Source organism: Desmodus rotundus, chromosome 13 (assembly GCF_022682495.2).
Source record: "Desmodus rotundus isolate HL8 chromosome 13, HLdesRot8A.1, whole genome shotgun sequence".
Taxonomy (NCBI): Eukaryota; Metazoa; Chordata; class Mammalia; order Chiroptera; family Phyllostomidae; genus Desmodus; species Desmodus rotundus.
The window spans coordinates 54179729-54192734 of NC_071399.1; the positions used below are offsets into that span (position 1 = coordinate 54179729).

General features: G+C 42.3%; 1 long non-coding RNA gene across 1 annotated transcript in view; it reads left to right on the top strand.

Moving 5' to 3' along the window:
* Nucleotides 1–1272: 1272 nt before the first annotated feature.
* Nucleotides 1273–13006, top strand: part of LOC123480340 (uncharacterized) — a 35536-nt gene continuing 23802 nt past the window's right edge. The window contains exon 1 of the long non-coding RNA XR_008425922.2: nucleotides 1273–1412. This is a non-coding gene — a long non-coding RNA (uncharacterized lncRNA). The remainder of the gene's footprint in view (nucleotides 1413–13006) is intronic.

Sequence of the window (13006 nt, forward strand, 5' to 3'; positions counted from 1 at the left end):
CCCTTCTTAATGGCTTCCAAATGTTCTCAAAGCAAGAGGGGGCTTCTAGTCCTTTCCTTCAGGCACAGATGGTAAAAGCAGCTTAGTGGGATGCTTCTCAGTATTAAACACAGGCAGTAGGTGGCTCCTCAGAGAGAAGAGACATTTTCTCTGCTGGCTGATTTTCTCTGCTCTCTTGGAATGCACCATCAGCGCTAACAATGGCAGTTAGACTCCCCGTGCCATCTGGATGGCTGGGGCTTCTGTGGGAAGGACATCTGCTGGCAGCTGTGTAGGGAAGAGAGATGAGCCAGGACTGGGCACGACCCAGGGGCTGCTCACTTGTGGGGACCTGCTGCTTAAAACCAATTCCACACAAAACAAAAATGCTTCCTCAATCATTTTACTTACTGAAGAGGAACCACCCCCTGGTCACTGTGTGGGATCCTAAAGGAAAGAGATGGTAATTATTCCCAGTTAACAGACCCAGCCCAGTCAAGCCAGCGTTTCATCAGGTTTGATTACCTCCATTTCAGCATTGGCTGCTGTCATTGCTCTTGTTGGGCCTTGTGTATAGAGCGGGGTAGTATAACCTATCACCTATGCTGTTGTCAAGGCAAAATGAGAGAGGCATGTAAGAGCTCTTTGAAAATGATCAAGGTTTTGAGTCTAGAGTCATTGATTCCTGGATGAGGAACTTGCTATAGAGACTTTAAACAGGAATTGTGATTTTAGGTAAAATTTCCCCTGTAAGACAAGACCCTCCAAGGATGATAACAGTGGGAAGAGTTTATATGGTGGGAGAAAGAGAAGAATGGACCCTGCTTCATACTCTGTTTTCCTTCTTGGTTAGTTCTACCTAACTATTGGTGGTGGTGGAGGTGGTTAGGACAGGGAGGGGCATATTTAATAAGTCTTTACTGGAGTTTGTGGAAAATAAAAAAAACCAAACAGGCAGAAATGGAGGAAAAAATACCCATCATCACCAACTAGATGATCTAAGGCATGGTTTACTCATCCCTTTCAGCTCCTGTCTTCTCCCTGTTTATCTCCTCTCTGTCTTCAGAGTGGCAGAGACCATCTTTAAGCCTAAGTCCCACCAGAATGACCTACAGTGGAGCCTTTACGACTCCTGGTTTACTGGGGACTATGTTGGTTTACACCGCTTGTGCCAGCATAGTTTCTAACAGTGCCACTTTTTATTCTGAAAGACATCCCAGCTTGGGTGATAGATTATGTTTGGCTTATCTAAGACTATTTTGACAAGTTCTGGTTTCTTCCAGGAGAATCTGCTCTAGCTGCTTTTAGGAGAGATGCCACTCCCTTCCCACAGGAGTGGCCTTCACATCAGGAGCCTCTGCTGTGTTGCTACGTGACCACTTTGCCTGGATCCAAATCCCAGCTCTTCTCTTTATTAGCTGCATAATTTAAGGGTAAGTCAGTACCTTTGCCTTTGTCTTAGTTTTCCCAGGTGTAAAATGGGGATAATGATAAAAGTGCCTGGCATGGAGTAGGTAGCCAGTACATTTCAGCCAATATTATTATTACTTTAGGTCAGGGATCCCAAACTGGCAGCCCTGCAGACAGCCCAGCCCAGCCTGCTAATACTTGCATTTGGCTCGCACAGTGTTTTCAAAGTTTTGAAGCTGAAAACCCATTGGAAGGAGGGCACCCTTCAGAAGGGCAAAAGTGTCCTTATCTGATTCATGCGTTGATCACATGCTACCCTCATGGCATCAGAGTTTTCAACCCCTCTTCAGGCCTGGACATGACAAACATGTCGGGCTGCCATGGGTCTGGACTAGGAGACACGGTTGGTGTTACCACACGTGTGTTCTCTCCCTGCCACCTCCCTCTCTCAAAGTTAGACTCCAGCCCAGGCCCAAGTCCACATGAGAAGTATGTTCTCCCTTGTAACACTCTTGGACTGAGAACTCTCTATGAGCAGTGAGTGGCTGGTTCTCTCTGCTGAGTCTCCCCCCAGTCCCCAATCCAACATCCAGGAATGAGTGGCCACAGGAAAATACTCATCCCTATGCAGAGGTGGAAACCTACTTCAGAGATAGTGAATCCCACTTAAGAGTAGGCCCATCCTTTGAGGATTTCTGACTGCCTTTCCCTTCACTCATTATGCACATGTAAGCCTTAGCCTGATCTTACTTTAGAAATTTGACTCAACTAGAAACTTGCTATTATTTACAATAATCTCCACTTATTTGAGTTTTCACTTTCTGCGGATTCAGTTACCTGTAGTCACCCATAGTCTGAAAACATTACATGGAAAATTCCAGAAATAAAAAATTCACATTATAAATTGTGCACTGTTCTTAGTAGTTTGATGAAATCTTGAGCAGTCCTGCTCTATCCCACCCTGGATGTGAGTCATCCCTTTGTCTGGTGTATCTACACTGTAGATGCTCCCCTCCTGTTAGTAGCTGTCTAGGTTATCAGAACTACCGTTACAGTATCGCAGTGCTTGTGTACAGTTCGCAGCGCTTAACATATAACCCTTGTGTTATGTTATATAATAATGACCCCAAAGCACAAGAGTAGTGATGCTGGCAAGTTAGATATGCCAAAAAGAAGCCATAAAATGTTTCCTTTAAGTAAAAAAGTGAGTGCAGTAAAAGATGTTTTGAAAGAAAGAGAGAGACCACATCCCCATACTTTTATTACAGCATATTTTTACAATTGTTCCATTTTCTTATTAGTTATTGTGTTTAATCTCTTACTGCACAGGTGGCAAACACAAGGCCCATGGACCGAATCTGGCCCTCTACCTTGTTTTATGTGGCCTGGCACATTGTTTCTACCCAGCGGCAGCACAGAGCTCTCACTTAACTGTTAAGGAACAGTTACATTTATACAGTCCTAAAATTACATTTGGCCCTTTGAAGGCAACTGCAAGGTTGATATGGTCCCAGGTGAAAATGAGTTTGACACCCCTGTTACAGTGACTAATTTATAAATGAAACTTTATACAGGAAAAATCACACACAGTACATATAGTGATATTTGCGATTTCAGGCATCCACTGGGGGTCTTGGGATATAGCTCCCATAGACAAGAGGGGACTTCGATAGTCTCAGATGGAGTGGTTCTCAAAGCATGGCTCTGGGACTAGTAGCATCAACATCGCTGGGAATTTGTTAGGATTGCAAATATTGAGGCCCCATCCCGGGGCCTCAATCAGAAACTCGGGGAGTTGTGTCCAGCAATCATGTCTAACAGCCCTCTGGGTAATTGCCATGCACACTACAGTCTGAGAACCAGAAGATGCTGAATTCCTTAGGTGAGTTTCCAGAGGAAAGGGCCATGGGTCCTGGCAGGCTTTGGGGTCTCCCGAGTTCCTGTAGTGTATTGGTCAGTGGATGGTTTCAGTTGCGAATCAGGGAGATGATTCCAAGAAGGAGGTTTGAAGATAGCAACTTCAGGTGAGGAAAAGCAGGAGCAAATGATCCACCTTCTGGGGATAATTGCTTGGATCTATGCAAATGTTCTAAGCAATAAAACCAGCCAGTGATGCTCAGGAAATATGAGTATATGCTCCCCATGCCGAGTGGTCTAAATAGAGAGTTATCAGTGATTGGGCTTCAGAGCCCCTATTACACAAAGCCTAATGACATGAAATATACCTCACCTGCTAAATGAAATGCACACGGGATGTTATGAGAGTTTTCAAGAGCATTTTATTTTGCATAATATGTTTTTTTTCCATGCCAGAAATGGGATATTAAAAAGTCAGCAGGTATATAGCTTGTTTTAAAATTATTATTACTTTACTCTGGCTTTGCAGACTTTTATTTTCTTCCTCCTGCTGCTATTGCACAGAAACAGAATATTTGATCCTGAAGGGACCTGGAGACCAGTAGTAAGTCTAGTCTCTGCAATTCACAGGTGAGGAACTCAGATGTTCAGAGATGTGAGATTACTTGCCCTGAGAGAGGTCCTGTGCTGGTACCTATGTGTCCTGATTTTCAGATCCCTGGAATTCCACTGACATCTTTTAGGAATGCCAGGCCAGTTAAGGGACCTGGGAAAGTAGCCACATGCATTCTCTTGCCTGTTGACAGCATTGGAGAAGTGGGGGGAGAAATGATGTCATTTACATGTGTGCATACAATCCAATACAGCTGCCAAGAGCATCTTGCTCCCTGCAGGGTCACTTCTGAGGTTGTAGTTCAGTCAGATACACCTTCCATTCATTCTGATACTTTGAGCTCAGTTCCTAGGAAGCCCAAACCACCACTCCTGCAGCCCTAGTATCAGCCATGTGTTGGGGATTGGGGGGAACACACCTTCTCCCAGGACCAGCTTCATGGGCTTAGGACCTGTGCAGTTGTCCAGCACCTTTTGCTTATAGGAACCCTGCATTTGCTTTAAAGCTTTGTTGTCACCATCTTGAAAATCTTAATACTTTTTGAAAAAGGAGACCTGCATTATCATTTTGCATTGAGCCCTGAAAATTATGTAGCTGATCTTTCTCCACATCTTTCATACCCCCTACTGAACATTGTTTGAAACTCATTTTCTCCAAGCTTTCTCTGAGTGTGTTATATATCATGATATTAATGTTAATCCCTATCATTAATTGCCTTCCTTCAGTAGGCCAACCCTGTGAGGTAGATACTATTATTGTCATCATACCAATTTAACAAATGAGACCAAGACTTAGACACAGATGAACTGGTTTAAGTTTACAGACTGAGGACCTGGGGTTGGAACATGGGGCTACTTGACTTCAGAGAACAGAGACTTAACCACTGTGCTATACAACCTCATTTTGTTGTCTGTTTAGTGCTTAAGACTCTGTGATGTTTTCTGGCTACTTCCATTAGGTTGTAGGGGAGAGACTGTGTCCTTTATTATAGAGACTGTGTTCTTTATTTAGTCTCACCCAGTCCTGTGCCTAGCATGGACAGGGTAGTCAGTGAAGTATTAATGTAATAAAGGGTATTTGACTAAATTTGACAGGTATTTAGCTATATTGGTATTTCCTGTAAACCAAAGAGGCTTCTAGGTTTGTGTTTAAATTTCTCCTGTGGGTGAAACTTCATAGTATGAATGGTGGGGGCTGAGAGATACCTCATATTTGACTTCATGAATTATTTATGGAATTAACACCAGAATCATCATTAATTTGTGGAAGGAGAGAAGTTGCTACATGACTTGGTGCCTGTGATTTTCTGGCAGGGATAAATTACCTTCACTATGGCAGCTGGGTGATGAGTCAAACACTGGTTTCCAGGGGAGACCGAAAACTCCAGCCCGCTCTTGCCTTCTCTTTCTCTCAGATGAAAAATCCAGAGTAGGAGCAGTGAGCCAGCTTGGCTTCCCTCGACATTTAATTAACACCCATTTGTTAAGCACCTACTGTATGTGCAGGGCATATGCTAGGTCTGAGGATACGAAACCAAGAAAGCATGCAGGTGATTGCATTCTCAGGTGGTGAGTGGCAAGAATGCAGTGTAAAGAAATTCCTGGGTATATGTGGGTTTTTGCCTAAACCATGTCTTACAAGGTAAAAAAAAGATTTAGTCTACTAGAAAGGTGGGTAGGAGAAGTGTAGGGGGGCAGGATTTCCAGTTGGGAGGAGCCCTGCCACAGTCTGGAGAAGGACCTGCAAACTGTAGAAACAGCTGGTGTAGGAAGAGAGGCTCTGAGAGGTGACTTGTGGGAGCTCAGGCAGAAGCTGAGGCATGGATGCTCGTTATGCCAACAGGCCTGGGTTGTGCCCTGGAGGCTGAAGGTGTTGGTGGTAGACGAATTCTGTGTGGTCAATGGCCAATTGTGGTTTCTGTGCCATTATTTGGGTGGCTCCTTTGGGGAGAAAGGTCTCACCTACTCCAGATGGGCAGTGGCTTTGGGAGCTCCCAGGTCCCTGAGGCCTCAGGGTGAGGAGAAGCATGCTTGCCCAAAGTGGGAGTGAAGAGGGACTATACTTGAGTAGCTCCATGATCCTGCCTTGTCAGCAAGTTTGCTTTCTGAGACCTACTGTATAATAGCAATCTCTTTCCTATTTTCTTCAAAGCATCAGGAGGAAATATAGCTGTGGCTGGGTTCAGCAGCCCTCGTTTTTGAGCAATAAACTACAAATGATCACAGTTTACTTTGATCTTTCAGAATTCCCCTACTAGTCACTGTGGTTTCTTGCCATTTACTAGCTGGAAAGTCGCCTATGCACACACGCTCTGCTTTTGGAATGAGCTCTTGCCTCTCTGAGCTTGTCTTAATGTGTTATTATTCTGCAGTTCTTCTTTGGGCTTGAACAGTGCTCTGGGCTCTGGGCTGCTGAGACCACACATGCCTCCAACCCTGCTGCCCCAGCTTTTACGGGAGAAAAGATTGCTCTCAACTCTATTTATTTCCAGGTAGACAAGAATCAGAGAGCCCTGCAGGGTGAAGGCAAAGACGAGGCACTCCAGATAAGTGTTTTTCCCCTCCGTATTACTTATTTATTAAAGCCAGTGAGGCATAACTAAGAGAAGGGAAAGGAACCGAGGAAATAGAGAATACAATGGCCCTTAGATTTTAATGGGAGAGATGGCTGGAAGTGATTCCTAAATTATTAAATAAATCGATTTGATTCTTGAAGCTGGCCTCCAAGGTATATTTGTCAGTTTCATTATCATTGTCTTCAAGGGTAGAAAAAGTCACTCATGGAGAAAGTTTTATTATTTTCCTCTATTTTATTTTGAAGGCTGCAATTCATGACCCTTGTCCAATTAAACACTAACTCCTTTATATAATAGGAGCAGTGTTTTGTTTTTTTCTTCCATTTTTGTTTTGGCTCTCATTCTTGATCCCATTTGTCTCACAGGCCCACAGACGTGTAACAAGATTGGGTCAGCTGCAGGGCACACATACTTTGGAGAATCCTGATCCCATTTCAATTATAAGACCATTTGGTCACAGACGAGCTATATGATAATTTGTCCACACACACGAGTCCTGTCATTTAGCCATTTGCCTAACAGAATCCACTGAGTGTTGGAATAATAGGTTATGCTGTCCCAGATGCCAAGAATAACACCTTAATGTACTTTAGGGAAATATGATATTTTATTTTGGGGTTTTGGTTTTGCATGCAGTAGTGTTTGGTTCTTTCTCTCATATTTCCCTCTTCCCCCCTAAACGTTTCTACTGCCTCCAGCCCAATGGTAAAAAAAATGCCTGAAAATCTACATTCTTTTTCTTAATTATCCTCCCAAGGAAAGCAGGCCAAGCACCAGGGTGCAAAAAATTTAAACCATAAATAATAGGCTGAAAGAAAAGAAAAGAAAAGACACCAGAATAAACTAAGCTACTAGCTGAAAGCTTTACATCACCATCTTCCTTAGGCCTGAAAAATCTAAGGAAAGGTGGTTAAGCATTTATTTTTCAAAAAATGTCATTATAATCTGCAGCAATTAAAAATGGATGAAGGAAACATTTCCCCATAATTTCAGTAGTACTTCTGGTGCTGATGCATGGAACAGTTTGGGCAACATAATTCCCACTTCTTTCCTGAGACAACTGGTGCTAAAGGGTGATCTGGGTGCTTGGGGGGCATTATGCTGCCTGGGTCTGGGGCAGAGGGCAGGGATGGGAGAAGGGAAGCAAGCAAAGTAAAGGGCAGCAATTGAAGGTTTCCTAAGATAAATGAGTGCTCCTCCCTGGATTGGCTGCGTAATTGTTTCTTTCAACTTGGTACACCTGGTGTAAAGAACTCCATTCATACCTGCAAACCTGTAAGTTTCCAATTATGGGCTTACAGTTCAATTTACTGGATGCTCCCCCAACCTTGGGGGTGGGGAGAATGTGCATGTGTGCTGGCAACACAGAGCACTAAAGGTGAGGGCAGTGTGGGTACAGGCGCAGGGTGCATGGGGGCAGGAAGGGGTTCACTCCTTCTTCTCTGCCAGTTCACCGAGGCGGCCAAGCTGATGCTTGCAGAATCACTCCCAGCCACCTTGAGGCCTGGGGACTCCTTGTGGTCTTAACCCTGCTTTGCCAAGTGAGCTAGTCCTACTTTGGTGGCTAGGACTGAACAGAACTCCAGAGCGTGCAGAGTGTGAACATGTGCATGTGGCTGGCAGGTGCACACCTACCAGTTATCTTGCCCTTTGTCTCCTGCCAGCCCTCCAGTCTGAGGGCAGAACTAGGCTCAGGATGAGATACAGAGAAGGCTGTCTTTTCCATAGTGCTGAAAGAGAGGTGAGAAAAACAAGGTGCAGGAAAGTGTATATAAGATCTTAGTTTTATAAAACAAACCATGACAAGCCACTCAAATTCTGTTAGTATGATAAGAAGGGCTGTACTAGATTATGTAAGTTCAGGGGAAAATCTAGGACACAACACATGCTGTGATCTTAAAATGAGTTAGTGGGGTGGGGGTGAGAGAATGGGGTGAGGATGCTGACAGGAGATGGGGTAAGGAATCCACGATAACAGCATTTGACCCGATTTATGAAAAACTAATGTTTATATGTGTATTAAAATTTAACTGTTTTTACCCTACTCTGCTCATCTTTCCTCCGAAAGTGCTTCCTCTGAAAAATCTTCAGTGCCAGATACCCAGTGCTCAGTTTTATGTGGGCTCTTTTTCTGTAGCATTGGAGGGTCACCGCTCTGCAGCTGTGTTTATGGTGGGAGCAGAGAAAGAAAGAACAGAGCCACTTGGCCTCAGGGAAAAACCATTATTAACTGCTCTTCTTGTCAACCCTCCTCTCTGTCCTGATCATGGGGACAGAGGTAGGAAAGAGGTTCTGTCATAAAGCTTGACTCCTCTTAAATGGACATGATACTCTTTGGGCAGGCTGATCTCTGATCTGTAGGGAAGAGGCCCCAGGAGATGCACTGAACCTGTCTGACCTCTAGAGGCTTTGTGGGCTTTTCCCATCACCCCCGAGGGAAGAATATATTCTGTGGAAGACAAAACTAGGATCTGAAGACGGAAATGACAGGGCAGCAGTTTTCAGCTCAAAATAAGGAAGAGTTTTCTAAGCACCTGAGTTGACCACTGGCTGGGCCATTTTGCAGGAGGAGTAGGGGGTCTCATTGCTGGCAGGGTTCAGAGCCTGGTGAGGCTTTGGTCAAGATTCTTGCACTGTGTGGCCTTGGATTATAAGACCTCAAGTGCTGCATTGTATATAATATGGTAGCCTAGCCACATGTGGTCACTGAGTACTAGAAATCTGACTAGTGTAACTGAGGAACTACTTTTTAAATTTTAATGAAGGATATATATATATATATATATATATATATATGAAACAAAATAAGTATCTTGAAGAGATATCTGCACTTTTATGTTCATTATAGCATTATTCACAATAGCCAAGATATGGAAACAATCTAAGTGTCTGTCAATGAGTGAATGGATAAAGAAGATGGTGGATACATATCACATCTTCTTTTATCCATCATGTATATAATGGGATATTATTTAGTCGTAAAAAAGAGGAAATATTGTCATTTATGACAACATGGATGAACCAGGAGGGTATTATGCTAAAGTTAATAAGCCAGACAAAGACAGGCAAGTATTGTATCACTTACATGTGGAATCTAAAAACCAAAAAAGTTGAACTTAGAGAAACAGAGTAGAATGGTGGTTGCTGGGATCTGGGAAGTAGGGAAAATGGGGACATGTTTAAAGGGTATAAATTTTCAGTTATAAGGTGAATAGGTCCTGAGGAAGTAATGTATATCATGGTGACATAGTTAATAATACTGTATCATCTACTTGAAATTTACTAAGAGAATAGGTTTCAAGCATTCTAATAAAAAAATCATAACTATGTGAGGTGATGGATGTGTTAATTAACTTGATTGTGGTAATCATTTCCATATGAACAAATAGCAAATCATTATGTTGCAATTTAAATATATACAATTTTATTTGCCAATTATACTTCAATAAACCTGTAGGAAAAAAATATATCTAAAAACCAAAGCAGTATAAAATATTTTTTTCTGTTAAACATACTTCATTGTTTTCGTACGGCTACATTTCACTTTAGCCATTGAAAATTTAGCAGCCAAATGGAGATGTCAGTTGAGTGTGAAATACTCATCAGATTTTGAAGCCTTAGTATAAAAAAACTGTAAAATATTTCATGAATAATTTTATATGAATTACTCATTGAAATAGTGTCTTGCAAATATTGGGTTAAATAAAATACATTGTTACAATTAATTTCATGTTTAAAAAATTTAGTTACTAGAAAATGTAAAATTACATATGGGGCTTGCAGTGTATTTTTATTGACTAGAAGTGCCCCAAGTTTCTGCCAACATTGGGAGTCTGTGATTCTATACAATTGTTCTTGTTCCTGATGTAGATTCTTACCTCTCCTTAGATAGACACCCCATAAACATTCGTGGCTTCCACTATGGTCATCCAACACAATTTTTATTGATGATGCTGGTGGAAATCATGTAACAAGTGTCTGAATTTCAGAGAAATGACCAGCAAAATGGTGCTGAGAGCTCTGACAACTTCTGGTGCAGTTTATTACACAAGAGCTGAGCTTCCATGTTCAAAAGCTGGTGTTTAAAATAATAGGATGAGGTTTCTTTTAAAAATCAGGACATAACCTGACTTTTATTCACTGTTCTTTTCAAGCAGTTAAAGTTGCATAAAAATCTTTCTTTGTTCTGTATCATTAAAGCACATCCCAAGAAAGGCCTAGAAACACAGTGGTAAACTCTAAATTAAGCAATAAGATATGCACTTTTAGTTTTTCTAATTACCCACAATTGAAAAAGTAGGTTGGAACTGAAATAAACGTGTTGCCCTGAAAAGAGAACTGATATGTGCTAGTGCTGTGGGGAAAAGCCCTATTATACAATTGGATTTTGGAATATTTTGCTTTGTCAAAAACCCAAAAGCATTCATCCCTTTGGAATTGAATCTTCCTTTAGAGGTTTTTTTTTTAATTACTTGTTCCATACGATTTACAAAGTGCCCTTATTGAGCTATTATGACATTTTGTCCATTATGTGTTGAACCCTGTCACATTCTATGAAGGAAATAACCACCTTCTTGGTCGGTTCTTGAGGAGCCAAGTATAAATAGTGTAAATGGAGGAAGGGCACTATTAATTATGGAACAGATTGTTGGGAATTCTGGAAAATATACCTCTTTGTCATTCCACTAGGGGTAGGTTAGGGGAGATAGGAGAGGGAGAAGGGAAGAACAGAGGGCAGGAGGGAGATGGAGTAGGGTAGGTGGCAGCCTTATAGTTCTAGCTTTGCTAGCCCTCTTGATCCTGGATCATATGATTTTCAAATTAGGTGTGAATTCTAATCTTACTGTCCAAAAAATATATATTCTCCACTAGAGTAGGCTAAAGCAAAGACTGATCTCATTATAAATGGAGGCTGCTAGAATCAGGTCAGGATCTGAGCACGAATGGATTGGAACAGAAAAGAATCTCAGAGTCTTGAGCAGGTCCTCATTGCTGTCACCAACTGGGAGAAGTGGAGGAAGAGCAATTTTAGCACAATCCCAGAGCCTATTATCCTGGAGAGAGCAGGGAAGGTGTTGATGTTAGGGCTGAAGGAAGACAGTTTAACTATCACCTTTTGCAATGAAAGTTTTAAAAGACAATTTAAGTATTATCTTTAAAAATGAAATTGCTAAACAGTTTAGCCTAGGCTGCTACCAGGACCACAAATGACATCTCTTTTTTAAAGAGATAAGAGAAAAACACCACTGCTGAATGAATACCTGCCCTGCAAAGTATCATGTGGCTCTAACCATGACCTTATTGTTCTGAATAGTCTGCCTTCTAGACAGGGAATTTAAAGCCCTTTTCCATGGGTAGCCCTTGGGGTTTTGTGACATAATAGACTGGAAGGATCAAAGGCCCCTGTGGGGTTCCTAAAGTCCATCCTTCCGCTTCAAGCTAGGATTTCTACTAAACAACTGTTGTACGACCTAACCTCAAAAGTTGCAAGAGAGGAATTTCCTATTTTAGCTCTATCATGATTTAGGGGAAATGACTATCATGTGTCAAGGGCTTTACATTTTCTGCCTTTGAATGCTCGCAGTAACATGTAAGGTAGATGTTATGGCTGTTCTGGAAATGAGGACACTGAGGCTCTGAGAGATGAAATAGTGGCCAAAGTTAAACAGTCATTGAGCAGGGGAGTTGGTATTTATTGTGAGGTCTGTCTGACTCCAAAACTATGTTCTTTCCTACTACAGTATATTGTTCTTATTAAATCCTTTTCAATATCCAATCAATATCTTTCCAGCTATAATTTCAGCTCATTATCTCAGTGCTTGGTGGAAATGGAGCAGTTATTCTCAATTTTCCTTTCAAAGCCTTTTATGTATTTTAAGATGGCCACCTCAGTCTTCTCTCACTCTTTCCTTGCCTGTTGTAAAGAGCTAAAGAGAGTGATGTTCATACCCCTGAACTCTGTTTCTTTTAATTGGCACTTAGTATGTTATCTATGCAGGAGAGTTTTGCATGTAGGAAACTGGTTGAATGTTCTATTTCATTCCTTATTCATCCAAAGGATTTAACAGTATACAGACTGTATGCTATGCACTGGGCTAGATGCTGGACATTCAAATAATAAAATCTGTGCCAGGGCATAACAAAGAGTGTTGGGAACTGCCCCACCTAGTTTCAGAGACTGTAACCCCCCATGGCTAACCTAAGGCTGAGTGAGAGACCTTGGGACCCTAAGCCACTAAGGAGACAAAGCTTACGCCCCTGGCAGGAGCACCACCTCTGCCCACTTTACTTCACCCTGCTTGGCCCCCAGTGCATGACCCGTTAGCCAATGATGGGTAAGATTCCTCAAGGGAGGGATGACCTAAGACAGGCATGGTTATGAAGAGGCCCTCAGGGAAGGACTTGGGGGGCTATAGAAAAAGGGGGTGATGGACCCTCACCCCGTGGCTTTGACATAGCCTGAGTCCTCATTCTGTCTGCAAGAAGTCTCCTAATCTCTTGGCTGCCTTACTTCCCTTGCTTGACCTAAGCCTGAAACAATGCCAGAGGTGGGTGCGGCCTTGTGCTGGAAA